This window comes from Triticum dicoccoides, chromosome 2A (genome assembly GCF_002162155.2).
Source record: "Triticum dicoccoides isolate Atlit2015 ecotype Zavitan chromosome 2A, WEW_v2.0, whole genome shotgun sequence".
Classification (NCBI taxonomy): Eukaryota; Viridiplantae; Streptophyta; class Magnoliopsida; order Poales; family Poaceae; genus Triticum; species Triticum dicoccoides.
Genome location: NC_041382.1, coordinates 572305427 through 572322887, shown reverse-complemented (window position 1 = coordinate 572322887; position 17461 = coordinate 572305427). Strand labels below are relative to the sequence as shown.

General features: G+C 43.3%; 1 long non-coding RNA gene across 10 annotated transcripts in view; it reads right to left on the bottom strand.

Annotated features, from left to right (window-relative positions):
• The window catches only part of LOC119355453, a 6118-nt gene extending 2579 nt beyond the window's left edge, over window positions 1-3539 (bottom strand). The window contains exons 1-3 of one of the 10 annotated variants that reach the window (XR_005171593.1): window positions 2874-3538; window positions 2183-2247; window positions 517-2089 (exon numbers count right to left, since the gene is read on the bottom strand). This is a non-coding gene — a long non-coding RNA (uncharacterized LOC119355453). Of the gene's footprint in view, window positions 1-516 lie in introns of all 10 variants that reach the window. The other 9 variants (XR_005171595.1, XR_005171589.1, XR_005171587.1 and 6 more) reach the window with 9 other exon arrangements.
• Between the last annotated feature and the right edge of the window lie 13922 nt (window positions 3540-17461).

Genomic DNA, 17461 nt, shown 5'->3' with positions numbered 1-17461 from the left:
TATATATATATATATATATATATATATATATATATATATATATATATATATACACACACTAAGAAAAAGCAACAAGTTTTACAATTCCTTTTTCATCATCCGTGTAAAACGCAAGATGCATGCCAAAGAAGCCCAACAGCTAGCTAGTTTATACTAACAAAAATAAATCCTTGAGATGTAGGAATCAGGCTATTGAGTAGTTGGAAAAATCCATGAATGATGGATCCACAAACACTCGCAAGAGATTCTTTTCCTGATGGTCTCTTCAAGAGAGATTAACTTCACATCACCAGTGACATGTAATTTGGTATGTTCAACTACGTAGTAAGTATATAAGTGATATTTTCTGTTGGAAATTTATCACTCACTGCTTCATGTAGAGTAACTTGAGTTTGCTTGAATCAAAAAGTGACTTAATGAATCATAAAGAGGAAACTAAACATCCAAACCAGTTTCGGTCAATCAGGGGATGTACATGTAGATTTGGGGGGTAGGAGGGGCAGGCGGGTAGCTCACCATGTACGTCGCTCGTAATCCCCATCACGTGCAGCCGTGCAGGAGAGGAGGCAGGGGCTGACCGTCCTTGCTCCTCTGGCCGCTCTCCATGGCTACGGTCCACTCCTGGGAGAAAAGAAGCACACGCGGGGCAAGCGCTTGGTGGTGGAGAAGCAGCCCGAGGTGGACCAGCCGCAGATGTGCCGCCGTGGTCGCTAGGACCTCTCTGCTGCACCTCCTGCAGACTTCTGGCAATGCCCTTGAGTCTACCGTGTCTATGCCGGCGACGCCCTCGGTAGACTCGTGTCGAGTGCTTTTTTACCCGACCTAAAAAAAGAACATACCTAGCGGTGGCCTGGTTACACATTTCGTTTGGAATGGTGGGGCAACATCTATCAGCATGAAAAATTAATTATCAGCATTCTATCGTATGAAAGTAGGACCAATCAGAACATAATAAACCACATCTGAAGCTTGAAATTTTATACTTTCAAAGGAAAATTAACTCTTGGTAAAAGAGCAACACTCAATGGAGTAGGACCATTAAGCAAGCAAAACTATAGAGGCAAGCATGATGCAAAACTAAACCCCATGGTTACATAGAATGACATTTTGAATATGAATCAACTATACGTACACACTAAAATTATGCCAATTGATTCCCTCAATGATGATAACAGGATATGCACATATTTTAGAAATTAAGTAATTCCTTAATATTCAGAACATCAAATATTCAGAAACAATATAGGAATCCAATGAAAATGAAGAACTATGACTGTCACCAGAGACTCATTTTTAGGATGGTACGGAACACCGATATATCGACTCAAATTAGCATTACTACTATAAAGGATAGCCATAATTCAGGAAAAAAACTTCAGATATCCAAATATACTTCAAAAAAAGAAACATAACATCCGTTGCGAGTGACCAGAAGAGAAAGACCATGATATTTTAGTCGAGGAAGACCAGTTAATAAAAATGCTTGACATCTTAAGATCAATATCAGTGCAATTTGAGTAGAGCATTAACACCTAATCAAGTAATGGCCATTTATTAGCAACACCCTCTGCACCTAGCAACTACACAGTCATCAAGCTGCACTGGCTATGGCAGGATTGTCATATGGTCCAAGTATGAATACCTGATCACATAATGGGCTTTTATTAACATGGCGTAACCTAAGGAATGCACGAACTCAAGAAATAAATAAAAAAAACACAGAAAGCTTATTGATGCATTCACCTTCTGGTAAAACATATCAAGAGGCAACATGAATGATTGAAAGGACCTGCAGAATTTAAATGGAAGCACACCTTGGAGGATAGTAAAGTAGTGCCAGTAAAAAAATTGTAGCTTTTCACGGACAAGGAATAAAATTCACATCTACTGGATATCAGATGGGAACAAAATGGAGGAAAATAGCATATATTTGATTAGGGGGGGGGAGATTCTTACTGAGCTGAAGCCTAAATAATTGCCAGCCACCACAAATCAATCAAATAAAAAATTCATATTACTGGCCTATAAGAATATAATGGAGGAAATCAAATACCAAAATTGGATTGTTGACCTACATGCAAGAAAAAAACTGGAGGCAATCAAATAACAAAACTGAAGTTGATTTTGATAATGTCACTAAATAAGTAACTACTGACTGAAAAGAACAAGAAGTAGAAATTACCGGTAGCAGCACTTTGCACAAGAAACCATCTCAGTCTGCACTTCGCACAAAAAAGAGAACCCCAACTACATCAAACAATTATTCTGCAATGTTAAACCATGCCCAAGCACATGCTCGATGGCTAAATTTCCAAGTAACACATACATGGCAGCGAAATTCAAGAAAAATGAACTATGCTCAATATCATAGGTAAATGTTTCAATGAAAAGAAGATCCCCTGCAGGCATCTAATTATCATGGCATTGCCACTTTGTAAGAGATGGCAATTCAGTCAAGTGGCTTTCAGGCCACTTCCATTCTCAAAATATCAATGCAAGACTAAAATAGATAGCCATGTCAAGTATTCATGTGCTATATTGATATGAATATGTTCATGTACCAAGATAAATACTCAAATAGACAGATGATCTTGCACTGATACTGAAATATTTAAACCACACAAATGCCCAATAACAACCAGCCACATGAATCAGTTCAGCACTTGGCACACTTATGCAAAAGAAATTATAAGTTCTGTCCAAAGCAAGACGGTTATGGCTGTAACCTCAGCAACATCAGTAGTTGAGGTTTTAGGGGCAACTGAGGGCCATACGTAATCTAATATCTGATTAGGGCATAGAAGCATTAAGCTCATGGAAGAAATCATTACCCAAATGATGGATGCATCATATCTGAGAGAGAAAGATGGTACCTTGCCTGTTAATTACAGAGGAAGAGGGGAGCATCCTCTTGCAGACCAAACAGGCGGCCGGCAACGTCCGAGCCCAACTCGTTCGTCTCCTGCAGTTCCATCGCAATAGTCAGAGAGAGAGAGAGAGAGAGAGAGAGAGAACCTGGAGCAGCGGCGCAAGTAGAAGGCCACGCCCCTCCCGACGATGGAGGAGGAGGAGCGACGGGAGAGCACCGAATCGAGCGCATGCAGTTGATGCAGGAGGAAGAGGGACGGGGGAGCGCCGCATCGAGCGTCTGCTTCTGCTCCGCTGCGACATCTCCATCTCCGTCTCCGGATGGATCGAGAGCCGGCGCCGCGCTCGAGCAGCACGGTCCAAGGGCCGGCAGTGGGTGGCGCCATCGCCAAGTGCACGCGGATGAAGATGGCGACGCCGCGGGGATGCGGACAGCGGGGCTCGATGTAGGAGGCGGCGCAAGCTGCGGCGGGTCGGGCATGTGATGGAGCTAGGGTTAGGGAAGGGGGCGCTGCAGCGCGCGACCCAAAGCAACACGGCCGCCTCGGCAGCGCTCCCCGGAGGCGAAGGAGTCGACGGGCCGGCGGCCGGCGGAGCGAGGGGGCGGGGAAGAGAGGAAGAGCGCGAGCTATGGAAGGGGAAGGGGCGGGGGTGGTAGCGGCTCCTCCGTGAACAAGAAGAGGGAGGAAGACGATTGGGGAGAAAACCTATGGGCACTGGGCTTTTATTGTTGGGGAACGTAGTAATTTCAAAATTTTCCTACGCACACGCAAGATCATGGTGATGCATAGCAACGGGAGGGGAGAGTGTGATCTACGTACCCTTGTAGAACGACAACGAAAGCGTTTAGTTGATGTAGTCGTACGTCTCCACGGCCCGACCGATCAAGCACCGAAACTACGGCACCTCCGAGTTCTAGCACACGTTTAGCTCGATGACGATCCCCGGACTCCGATCCAGCAAAGTGTCGGGGAAGAGTTCCGTCAGCACGATGGCGTGGTGACGATCTTGATGTACTACTGTCGCAGGGCTTCGCCTAAGCACCGCTACAATATTATCGAGGACTATGGTGGCAAGGGGCGCCGCACACGGCTAAGAATATGATCACATGGATCAACTTGTGTATCTCTGGGGTGCCCCTGCCTCCATATATATATGTTCAAGAGGGGGAGGCCGGCCGGCCATCATAGGGCACGCCAGGAGGAGTCCTACTCCCTCCGGGAGTAGGACTTCTCCCCCAATCCTAGTTGGAATAGGATTCGCGAGGTGGGAAAAGAGAGAGAGAGAAGGAGGGGGGCGCCGACCCCCTCTCTCCTTGTCCTATTCGGACTAGGGGGGAGGGGCGCGCGGCCCAGCCCTGGCTGCCTCTCCTCTTCTTCCACTAAGGCCCGTTAAGGCCCATATAGCTCCCGGGGGGTTCCGATAACCTCCCGGTACTCCGGTAAAATCCCGATTTCACCCGGAACACTTCCGATATCCAAACATAGGCTTCCAATATATCAATCTTTATGTCTTGATCATTTCGAGACTCCTCGTCATGTCCGTGATCACATCCGGGACTCCGAACAACCTTCGGTACATCAAAATGCATAAACTCATAATATATCTGTCATCGTAACCTTAAGCGTGCGGACCCTACGGGTTCGAGAACAATGTAGACATGACCGAGACACGTCTCTGGTCAATAACCAATAGCGGAACCTGGATTCTCATATTGGCTCCTACATATTCTACGAAGATCTTTTATCGGTCAGACCGCATAACAACATACGTTGTTCCCTTTGTCATCGGTATGTTACTTGCCCGAGATTCGATCGTCGGTATCCCATACCTAGTTCAATCTCGTTACCGGCAAGTCTCTTTACTCGTTCTGTAATACATCATCCCGCAACTAACTCATTAGTTGCAATGCTTGCAAGGCTTAAGTGATGTGCATTACCGAGAGGGCCCAGAGATACCTCTCCGACAATCGGAGTGACAAATCCTAATCTCGAAATACGCCAACCCAACATGTACCTTTGGAGACACCTGTAGAGCACCTTTATAATCACCCAGTTACGTTGTGACGTTTGGTAGCACACAAAGTGTTCCTCCGGTAAACGGGAGTTGCATAATCTCATAGTCATAGGAACATGTATAAGTCATGAAGAAAGCAATAGCAACATACTAAACGATCGGGTGCTAGGCTAATGGAATGGGTCATGTCAATCAGATCATTCACCTAATGATGTGATCCCGTTAATCAAATAACAACTCTTTGTCCATGGTTAGGAAACATAACCATCTTTGATTAACGAGCTAGTCAAGTAGAGGCATACTAGTGACACTCTGTTTGTCTATGTATTCACACATGTATTATGTTTCCAGTTAATACAATTCTAGCATGAATAATAAACATTTATCATGATATAAGGAAATAAATAATAACTTTATTATTGCCTCTAGGGCATATTTCCTTCAGTCTCCCACTTGCACTAGAGTCAATAATCTAGATCACATCGCCATGTGATTTAACATCAATAGTTCACATCTTTATGTGATTGGTTCACATCTCCATGTGACTAACACCCAAAGGGTTTACTAGATTCAATAATCTAGTTCACATCGCTATGTGATTAAGACCCAAAAAGTGATCATGTTTTGCTTGTGAGAGATGTTTAGTCAACGCGTCTGCCACATTCAGATCCGCATGTATTTTGTAAATTTCTATGTCAAGAATGCTCTGCATGGAGCTACTCTAGCTAATTGCTCCCACTTTCAATATGTATCCAGATTGAGACTTAGAGTCATCTGGATCAGTGTCAAAACTTGCATCGACGTAACCCTTTACGACGAACCTTTTGTCACCTCCGTAATCGAGAAACATATCCTTATTCCAGTAAGGATAATTTTGACCGCTGTCCATTGATTTACTCCTAGATCACTATTGTACTCCCTCTCTTAACACAGTGTATGGTATACAATAGATCTGGTACACAGCATGGCATACTTTATAGAACCTATGACTGAGGCATAGGGAATGACTTTCATTCTCTTTCTATCTTCTGCCGTGGTCGGGCTTTGAGTCTTACTCAACTTCACACCTTGTAACACAGGCAAGAAACTTTTTCTTTGACTGTTCCATTTTGAACTACTTCAAAATCTTGCCAAGGTATGTACTCATTGAAAAAACTTATCAAGCGTCTTGATCTATCTCTATAGATCTTGATACTCAATATGTAAGCAGCTTCACCGAGGTCTTTCTTTGAAAAACTCGTTTCAAACATTCCTTTATGCTTTGCAGAATAATTCTACATTATCTCCGATCAACAATATGTCTTTCACATATACTTTATCAGAAATGTTGTAGTGCTCCCACTCACTTTCTTGTAAATACAGGCTCCACCGCAAGTCTGTATAAAACTATATGCTTTGATCAACTTATCAAAGCGTATATTCCAACTCCGAGATGTTTGCACCAGTCCATAGATGGATCGCTGGAGCTTGCACATTTTGTTAGCACCTTTAAGATTGACAAAACCTTCTGGTTGTATCATATACAACTCTTCTTTAATAAATCCATTAAGGAATGCAGTTTTGTTTATCCATTTGCCGGATTTCATAAAATGCGGCAATTGCTAACATGATTCGGACAGACTTAAGCATAGATACGAGTGAGAAACTCTCATCGTAGTCAACACCTTGAACTTGTCGAAAACCTTTTTGCGACAATTCTAGCTTTGTAGATAGTAACACTACTATCAACGTCCGTCTTTCTCTTGAAGATCCATTTATTTTCTATGGCTTGCCGATCATCGGGCAAATCCATCAAAGTCCATACTTTGTTCTCATACATGGATCATATCTCAGATTTCATGGCCTCAAACCATTTCGCGGAATCTGGGCTCATCATCGCTTCCTCATAGTTCGCAAGTTCGTCATGGTCAAGTAACATGACCTCCAGAATAGGATTAGCGTACCACTCTGGTGCGGATCTCACTCTGGTTTACCTACGAGATTCGATAGTAACTTGATCTGAAGTTACATGATCATCATCATTAGCTTCCTCACTAATTGGTGTAGTAGTCACAGGAACAGATTTCTGTGATGAACTACTTTCCAATAAGGGAGCAGGTACAGTTACCTCATCAAGTTCTCTACTTTCCTCCCACTCACTTCTTTCGAGAGAAACTCCTTCTCTAGAAAGGATCCATTATTAGCAACGAATGTCTTGCCTTCGGATCTGTGATAGAAGGTGTACCCAACTGTCTCCTTTGGGTATCCTATGAAGACATATTTCTCCGATTTGAGTTTGAGCTTATCGAGATGAAACTTTTTCACATAAGCATCGCAACTCCAAACTTTAAGAAGCGACAGCTTAGGTTTCTTGCCAAACCATAGTTCACACGGTGTCGTCTCAATGGATTTAGATGGTGCCCTATTTAACGTGAATGCAACTGTCTCTAATGCATAACCCCAAAACGATAATGGTAGATCGGTAAGAGACATCATAGATCGCACTATATCTAATAAAGTACGGTTATGACGTTCGGACACACCATTACACTATGGTGTTCCAGGTGGCGTGAGTAGTGAAACTATTTCACATTGTTTTAATTGAAGGCCAAACTCGTAACTCAAATATTTTACCTCTGCGATCATATCGTAGAAACTTTTATTTTCTTATCACGATGATTTTCCACTTCACTCTGAAATTCTTTGAACTTTTCAAATGTTTCAGACTTATGTTTCATCAAGTAGATATACCCATATCTGCTCAAATCATCTGTGAAGATTAGAAAATAATTATACCTGCCACGAGCCTATTCATCGGACCACATACATCAGTATGTATGATTTCCAACAAATCTGTCGCTCGCTCCATTGTTCCGGAGAACGGAGTCTTAGTCATCTTTGCCCATGAGGCATGGTTCGTAAGCATCAACTGATTCATAATCAAGTGATTCCAAAATCCCATCAGCATGGAGTTTCTTCATGCGCTTTACACCAATATGACCTAAACTGCAGTGCCACAAATAAGTTGCACTATCATTATTAACTTTGCTTCTTTTGGCTTCAATATCATGAATATGTGTATTACTATGATCGAGATCCAACGAACCATTTTCATTGGGTGTGTAACCATATAAGGTTTTATTCATGTAAACAGAACAACAATTTATTCTCTTACTTAAATGAATAACCATATTGCAATAAACATGATCAAATCATATTTATGCTCAACGCAAACACCAAATAACACTTATTTAGGTTCAACACTAATCCCAAAAGTATAGGGAGTGTGCGATGATGATCATGTCAATCTTGGAACCACTTCCAACACACATCGTCACTTCACCCTTAACTAGTCTCTGTTTATTCTGCAACTCCCGTTTCGAGTTACTAATCTTAGCAACTGAACTAGTATCAAATACTAAGGGGTTGCTATAAACACTAGTAAAGTACACATCAATAACATGTATATCAAATATACTTATATTCACTTTGCCATCCTTCTTATCCGCCAATCACTTGGGGAGTTCCGCTTCCAGTGACCAGTCCCTTTGTAGTAGAAGCACTTAGTCTCAGGCTTAGGATCAGACTTGGGCTTCTTCACTTGAGCAGCAACTTGCTTGCTGTTCTTTTTGAAGTTCCCCTTCTTCCCTCTGCCCTTTTCTTGAAACTAGTGGTCTTGTCTACCATCAATACTTGATGTTTTTCTCGATTTCTACCTTCATCAATTTTCGCATTACGAAGAGCTTGGGAATCGTTTCCGTTATCCCTTGCATATCATAGTTCATCACAGAGTTCTACTAACTTGGTGATGGTGACTAGAGAATTCTGTCAATCACTATCTTATCTGGAAGATTAACTCCCACTTGATTCAAGCGATTATAGTACTCAGACAATCTGGGCACATGCTCACTAGTTGAGCGATTCTCCTCCATCTTTTAGCTATAGAACTTGTTGGAGACTTCATATCTCTCAACTCGGGTATTTGCTTGAAATATTAACTTCAACTCCTGGAACATCTCATATGGCCCATGACGTTCAAAACGTCTTTGAAGTCCCGATTCTAAGCTGTTAAGCATGGTGCACTAAACTATCAAGTAGTCATCATATTGAGCTAGCCAAACGTTCATAACGTCTGCATCTGCTCCTGCAATAGGCCCGTCACCTAGCGGTGCATCAAGGACATAATTCTTCTGTGCAGCAATGAGGATAAACCTCAGATCACGGATCCAATCCGTATCATTGCTACTAACATCTTTCAACACAATTTTCTCTAGGAACATATCAAAATAAACACAGGGAAGCAAAAACGCGAGCTATTGATCTACAACATGATTTGCAAAATACTACCAGGACTAAGTTCATGATAAATTTAAGTTCAATTAATCATATTACTTAAGAACTCCCACTTAGATAGACATCCCTCTAATCCTCTAAGTGATTACGTGATCCAAATCAACTAAACTATGTCCGATCATCACGTGAGATGGAGTAGTTTCATTGGTGAACATCACTATGTTGATCATATCTACTATATGATTCACGCTCGACCTTTCGGTCTCCGTGTTCCGAGGCCATATCTGTATATGCTTGGCTCGTCAAGTATAACGTGAGTATTCTGCGTGTGCAACTGTGTTGCACCCGTTGTATTTGAACGTAGAGCCTATCACACCCGATCATCACGTGGTGTCTCAGCACGAAGAACTTTCGCAACGGTGCATACTCAGGGAGAACACTTCTTGATAATTAGTGAGAGATCATCTTATAATGCTACCGTCAATCAAAGCAAGATAAGATGCATAAAAGATAAACATCACATGCAATCAATGTAAGTGATATGATATGGCCATCATCTTGTGCTTGTGATCTCCATCTCCGAAGCACCGTCGTGATCACCATCGTCACCGGCGCGACACCTTGATCTCCATCGTAGCATCGTTGTCGTCTCGCCAATCTTATGCTTCCACGACTATCGCTACCGCTTAGTGATAAAGTAAAGCATTACAGCGTGATTGCATTGCATACAATAAAGCGACAACCATATGGCTCCTGCCAGTTGCCGGTAACTCGGTTACAAAACATGATCATCTCATACAATAAAATTTAGCATCATGTCTTGACCATATCACATCATAACATGCCCTGCAAAAACAAGTTAGACGTCCTCTACTTTGTTGTTGCAAGTTTTACGTGGCTGCTACGGGCTTAAGCAAGAACCAATCTTACCTACGCATCAAAACCACAACGATAGTTTGTCAAGTTGGTGCTGTTTTAACCTTCGCAAGGACCGGGCGTAGCCACACTCGGTTCAACTAAAGTTTGAGAAACTGTCACCCGCAAGCCACCTATGTGCAAAGCACGTCGGGAGAACCGGTCTCGCGTAAGCGTACGCGTAATGTCGGTCCGGGCCGCTTCGTCCAACAATACCACCGAACCAAAGTATGACATGCTGGTAAGCAGTATGACTTATATCGCCCACAACTCACTTGTGTTCTACTCATGCATATAACATCAACACATAAAACCTAGGCTCGGATGCCACTGTTGGGGAACGTAGTAATTTCAAAATTTTCCTACGCACACGCAAGATCATGGTGATGCATAGCAACAAGAGGGGAGAGTGTGATCTACGTACCCTTGTAGATCGACAACGGAAGCGTTTGGTTGATGTAGTCGTACGTCTCCACGGCCCGACCGATCAAGCACCGAAACTACGGCACCTCCGAGTTCTAGCACACGTTCAGCTCGATGACGATCCCCGGACTCCGATCCAGCAAAGTGTCGGGGAAGAGTTCCGTCAGCACGACGGCGTGGTGACGATCTTGATGTACTACTGTCGCAGGGCTTCGCCTAAGCACCGCTACAATATTATCGAGGACTATGGTGGCAGGGGGCGCCGCACACGGCTAAGAATATGATCACGTGGATCAACTTGTGTATCTCTGGGGTGCCCCTGCCTCCATATATATATATGTTCAGGAGGGGGAGGCCGGCCGGCCATCATAGGGCGCGCCAGGAGGAGTCCTACTCCCTCCGGGAGTAGGACTTCTCCCCCAATCCTAGTTGGAATAGGATTCGCGAGGTGGGAAAAGAGAGAGAGAGAGAAGGAGGGGGGCGCCGGCCCCCTCTCTCCTTGTCCTATTCGGAGTAGGGGGGAGGGGCGCGCGGCCCAGCCCTGGCTGCCTCTCCTCTTCTTCCACTAAGGCCCGTTAAGGCCCATATAGCTCCCGGGGGGTTCCGGTAACCTCCCGGTACTCCGGTAAAATCCCGATTTCACCCGGAACACTTCCGATATCCAAACATAGGCTTCCAATATATCAATCTTTATGTCTCAACCATTTCGAGACTCCTCGTCATGTCCGTGATCACATCCGGGACTCCGAACAACCTTCGGTACATCAAAATGCATAAACTCATAATATAACTGTCATCGTAACCTTAAGCATGCGGACCCTACGGGTTCGAGAACAATGTAGACATGACCGAGACACGTCTCCGGTCAATAACCAATAGCGGAACCTCGATGCTCATATTGGCTCCTACATATTCTACGAAGATCTTTTATCGGTCAGACCGCATAACAACATACGTTGTTCCCTTTGTCATCGGTATGTTACTTGCCCGAGATTCGATCGTCGGTATCCCATACCTCGTTCAATCTCGTTACGGACAAGTCTCTTTACTCGTTCTGTAATACATCATCCCGCAACTAACTCATTAGTTGCAATGCTTGCAAGGCTTAAGTGATGTGCATTACCGAGAGGGCCCAGAGATACCTCTCCGACAATCGGAGTGACAAATCCTAATCTCGAAATACGCCAACCCAACATGTACCTTTGGAGACACCTGTAGAGCACCTTTATAATCACCCAGTTACGTTGTGATATTTGGTAGCACACAAAGTGTTCCTCCGGTAAACGGGAGTTGCATAATCTCATAGTCATAGGAACATGTATAAGTCATGAAGAAAGCAATAGCAACATACTAAACGATCGGGTGCTAGGCTAATGGAATGGGTCATGTCAATCAGATCATTCACCTAATGATGTGATCCCGTCAATCAAATAACAACTCTTTGTCCATGGTTAGGAAACATAACCATCTTTGATTAACGAGCTAGTCAAGTAGAGGCATACTAGTGACACTCTGTTTGTCTATGTATTCACACATGTATTATGTTTCCGGTTAATACAATTCTAGCATGAATAATAAACATTTATCATGATATAAGAAAATAAATAATAACTTTATTATTGCCTCTAGGGCATATTTCCTTCATTTATACCCCATAGTGAAATTGCGAAAATGCCCTCGGCGGGGGACAGGAATTACGCGCGGTGGCACGAGATCTTTACAGCGGGGTGAAACTGTTCATTGCTACAGTCGCCCCTCTCCGATCCGACGGGCAAGGTCATTCCAGGGCTCGATCCGACGGTCCAAGATCCATCAAGCAACCAGATCCGACGGCCAGGAAGCCCAAATCGCTGAGGAAGCTGGAGGATGACTGGAATCCTTAATTCTCGATTGATCTAGTAGGGGTGTGATTCCCTCTACCTTTCGTGCATGCCCCGAAGACAAGAAGAGCATGCGAAGAATTACTATTCCCCTCTTACTGCGGGAATAAACACATCACACACACATGGTGCTTAGTGGGCTAGCTCTACTGTGTGGCTATTTACCACCATCTTCACACATTTCCCCGATAAATATTGGTAATGTCATTTTAAAAATTAGGAAAAACAGTTTACATATCAAGTATAATTAAAAATTCATTATTAATTTATTCGATTATTATTTCATAGCACAAAAGTAAAACTGCATACATAAAGTACTACATAAAATGATTTTTTAGCTATTAAAAAGTCATTGCCGTTCATAAAATTTGGTTCACCATGTAGAAAATGATGATCTGTATCACATAGAATGTTCAAAATCTGATGAAGCTGTTATTATAGGTCAAGATATGTCACCTTACACACACAAACATGATAGACTTACATGTATTGCATTTTTCTTGTCAAAAATAAATTATGCAACCTGAATTAATTAATTATTCCTATTGGTGGTGGTGAGATGGGGAGGAGGAATGTCGAATTAAAATTTTGAAAAAATTGGTGCGAGAAAAAATTAACATATACCAATAAAACTTGATTCCACAACAAGGTTAAATAACAAGAACGAAAAGGAAATCAACCAAAAAAACTAAAAAGATAGAAGTAAAAAATATGAGCGAACTAAGGGCGTGTTCGGAGGCTCTCCAGCTCCAAGCTTCACAAATTTCTGGAGTGGAGCTGAGCCGAACGAGTTTGGACCAAGAAGCTAGAAGCGAGAAGCGCGGCCAACCGCTAGTGTAAAAACGTGAAGCGCCAAAAGTCCAGCTCCACGGATTGGAAAAGGAGAAGTTTGCTCAAATTACGTACAAATGCCACCGCCAAGTGATGGCACATCAAACCGGTACGCTCGTGGAACATATCGCTCGATGGAATCGATATTTTGTGCTCCTTCTCTCGCTGGAAAGCCAAGCTGGGCTGCCTCCAACCGGCCCATTAGGGTGCTAAGGCGGGCCACCCATGCTGCCAGCCCATAGTAGCGATGGGAGAAGCTAGCGATCGGAGCCGAACGAAGTTGTCTCGCTGCGTGGAGTGAGAAGCTGAGATGGAAAGCTAGAATCGTGGAGTTCGTAGAGTTGGGAGGAGATCAGAACAGGCCCTAACCTGTGGTTGGAGGTTAGGAGGACAGTAATATCTTCAGTCCGCCAAGGTTCAAATGCTAGACTTGACATTGGTGTTCGCGTGTGTTGACTTCATAAAACCTCAAGATGCTATGTCGGCTCAGTCTCTCAGAGGTGTTCATAGGAATAGGATGTGCGTGCGTGCATTTATAAGATAAGTGTATGTGAGCGATTTTGATTGTACCATGTTTAAAAAAGAATTCATTTCGGCTTATGGGGCCAGGCCTGGCCAGCTTCGAGTGACGCGTCCCGCACGATTTGTTTGATGCTAGAAAGGGGAGCCCTATTCAGCGCCCTTAGTGGAAATAATGCTGCTAAAATGGATGATTCCTATTTAGCGCTTCAGGCGCCGGTTGCAGTTCATTCTGCAAACCGGCGCACATATCCCTCAGTTTCGGACCCCATTTACGTTCTTTTTATTTTTTAAAACTTCAAAAAAGGAGGGTGCAAAAGTGTGGGTCGCGACTGGGTTTTTTTCAGCGATCTTATTGTTACACCAACTTGTCACTCGTGTATACCCACTTCATTTCTTGTTTTTGAACATATAGGAAATGCCCCCTATGTTTTCTACATTTTTTCTCTTGTCTTTCATTTTCCTGTTTCTTTTTTCTTTTCTTAAATGCGTAAATATTTTTCCAAATTGAATGATATTTTCTGGAAAATTGACAATTTTTTAATTTGATGATTTTTTTTCAAAATTTGGTAAACTTTTTGAAAAATTATGAATATTTTTCAAATTTGATGAACATATTTCAATTGGATGAACTCTTTTTACAAATTTGATGATTTTTTTTTCAAATTTGATGAAATTATTCCAAAATCGGTGAGCATTTTTAAAATTCAATGGTTTTTTTCAAAATCTTTTGTCCAATTTGATAAACTTTTTAAACAAACTGGTAAACGTTTTCCAGTTTTCATGAACATTTTTTCAAAATTAATGAACATTTTCTTTGAAATTTGTGAACTTATTTTTTCAAAATTTTGATGACATTTTTCCAATTTGTTGTAAACTACTCCCTCCATTCATAAATATAAGACCTTTTAGAGATTGCACTATGGACTACATACGGATGTATATAGACATATTTTAGAGTATAGATTCACCCACTTTGCTTTCTATGTAGTCGTAGTGGAATATCTAAAAGGTCTTATATTTAGGAACAGAGTGAGTATATTTATGAAAATTGATGAACTTTTTTGAATAGAGCAACGTTTTTTTTTTGCATGTTCATGAACTTTTTCCGAAATCTATAAAGTTTCCATTTTTTAAAGAAAATCATGTATGAGCGGCTAATGTAGTTTTAATGTATTTGCGTTGTATTCGGTCACTTGCAACGACATGCCCCAGTGGTCAGCCAAACACTTGTAGGAATTGTAGGCGTGCATATTTTTTTAGGGTTTTCGCCTTTTAAAACCATTATGCGTGTTGCACCTTCGTGTGTTGGCCCACCTGGCGCTGTAGTGAGCAACGGTTGTGTTCTACAGTGCTTACATCGCCCAATAGGAGCTCGGCGGATCCTATTTGGCGCTTCAGACGCCCGTTTCTATTGTTTTCGCAAACGGGCAACTGAAGTGCACGTTTAGTGGACGCGCGTCTGGTGGAACTCGAACCAGCGACCTCTTGGTCGATTGCACCCTGCGATAATCACCCACCCGCCTCACCACATGTGCTCAGTTACATCTTCTTCACTCATTTCTTCTGCTTCATTTATCTTTTATCTTTTTTGTTTTGGTTTTTATTCCTCTTTTTTTTGTTTTGCTAAATTTGAAAAAAAATCTTTAAACATTTGATGAACTTTAAAATCGATGAACTATTTCAAATTTGATGAACTTTTATCAAGTTCGATGTTTTTTTCAAATTCAATGAACACTCTTACAAATCGACGATCAAATTCTATGAACTTTTTATAAAAATAGATGAACTTTTATCAAAATTGATGAAGTTTTTTCAAATTTGGTGAACATTTTTCAAAAGTCGATGAACTTTTTTCAAATTCAACTAAACATTTTTCAAATTCTAATGAACATTTTTTTCCAAAATTGATAGACTTTTTTGAAATTTGTGAACTAGTTTGGAAATAAATGGTACAGGTTTTAAATTTTTTGAGCTTATTCTTAAAATTGATGAACTTTTTTCAAATTTTGTGAACTTTTTTAATTCAATGATATTTAAAAAAACGATAAACCTTTTGAAAATCTGTGAACATTTTTTCGTTTTAGTTTTCTTCTTCTTTCTTTTAAGTCAACATACCGCAAATGTTCAAACAGCGCTTGAGTGAGCGAGTGACCGGGCAGGGCGAGTCGAGCGCTCGCCACATGGGCACTTGCTTACAAGCTTTTTGTTTACTCTTTTTCTTTGCTTAAAAGCTTTTTTTTATATGGCCACAATGCGGAATACGAAAACCAAGATAGCAATTGGGTATATATAGAAACAATCTTGTGACATAAAGGATGATATGACACCAATATGATATGGACAAAACGGTAAAACGGGGATGGCTGAAATGTCAGAGGCCGGACATCCGGGCTCGGGGCCGGAAATCCAGGACCTGATGTCTAGAACCGCGCGCGAATTGCGCTCCAGGCGCCAGATGTCCAGCTTGGGTTCCGGATGTCCGGCCCGACGATTCCAGATCGGGATTTGGACTTCGAAACTTGATTTGAGGGCGGAAATTGATAATTTTGTGGGCAAAATTTAACTATGAGCTGGCTGCTGTGAGCGCCAGCTTCTGGCGCCTAAAGCGCCAATTAGGAGCGCCCTAGGAGCTCCCACTAAAATGCCCAAATAGTCCTTTGAGAAAAGGAAAACGTTTGGAGACGGTGCGCCGGCCGAAGCTTCGACCGGTCGCCCGCTACCTCGTGCTCCTGTGTCGATGAGACCTACATCCGCACCCCATCTGCTGCAGCCCAATCTCGCAGGCGAGGCCGCCGTCCACCCCCGCATCGCGTCCCTACCCCGCTGCAGCCCAATCTCACCGGCAAGGCCGCCGTCTACCCCCGCATCGACCCTCTACCTGCGGCAGCCCAATCTCCCCGGCGAGGCCGCCGTCCACTGCACGGCCGGCGATTTCCCCACGCGCACGACACGTCCACCCCCTACCTACAGTATTCACGCGCGCGCATCCCCTCCCCCCTCCTTCCGGGCTGTGTTTGGGCCACCACAAGCTCCATCGCCGGCGGCCAAGCGCTCCCTCACCGACCGTCATGGCTGCCTGCCCGGATCCTCCCGCGTATACAAGTGTTGCAACCGTCACCTAGAAAAGCTTCAACAGCCGTTGAAAAAAGCTTCAACCATAGACATAGAAAGCTTCAATGGCACTGCACAACAAGGGAAAGCTGCAACCGTTGTTGGATTTTGCTACTACCGGCAAAGCGTTTTGCTACATCCATCAGGCAGAGCTGCGACCTCGCGAGGACGACAATGATTTTTTTGCTGCAACCGTAGCAGGATTTTGCTACTACCGTTGGAGGTATTTGCTACATCCATGTAAGGCGGAGCTGCGACCTCGCGAAGGTGGCGACGTCGTTTTTGCTGCACCCATAGTTTGATTTTGCTACTACCGGTGAAATTTTTTGCTACATCCATTCAAATAGTGTTGATTGACTCACGGCCGCCGTCGACGTATTTTTCCTGCAGCGAGCATCAATGGCGAGGGCGGCGGAGCTACAACCTTCATCGTCAAGAGCTGCAATCGTAGGCGGAGCTGGTGCATTGGTCGACGCGAGAACGAGGCCGGGAGGGTGGGGGACCGTTGACGAGGACGGCCGGCGAGGGCGGGGTCCGGTGGGTGACGAGGATGACCGGCGAGGGTGGGGACTGACGACGGGGACGACCACCGGAGGGGACAGGAGGCGCGGCGTCGTGCTCCC